Source organism: Penaeus monodon, chromosome 25, assembly GCF_015228065.2.
Source record: "Penaeus monodon isolate SGIC_2016 chromosome 25, NSTDA_Pmon_1, whole genome shotgun sequence".
Lineage (NCBI taxonomy): Eukaryota > Metazoa > Arthropoda > Malacostraca > Decapoda > Penaeidae > Penaeus > Penaeus monodon.
Window position 1 is genome coordinate 19,515,407 of NC_051410.1, and position 347 is coordinate 19,515,753.

Sequence of the window (347 nt, forward strand, 5' to 3'; positions counted from 1 at the left end):
GCCACACCCCCCGACTTTGTCACCCTCGACTGAAATAGATGACTTTGCAGGGTTCTCACCGAGCTTATTTGCAACATCGGAATTTCATGATAAAGCACCAGGTTCCTCCTTCTCTCTCCCTTTGTTTTTTCCCCCTTTTAAAGTCGTAAACAGAAACCCGAGCCCAAATTTAAAAAAAACGGCGAAGAAATGGCAAGAAAATCTATTCTATTTCCACTGTTATCGCCAACATTCATTATCGCTGCAAAACAACGTTAAAAAAACCCACTGATAAGCTAATCCATATTTAAATTTAACCAACAAGAAAAAAGAAAACAAAAATAAGAAAATTATGATAATACCCATCG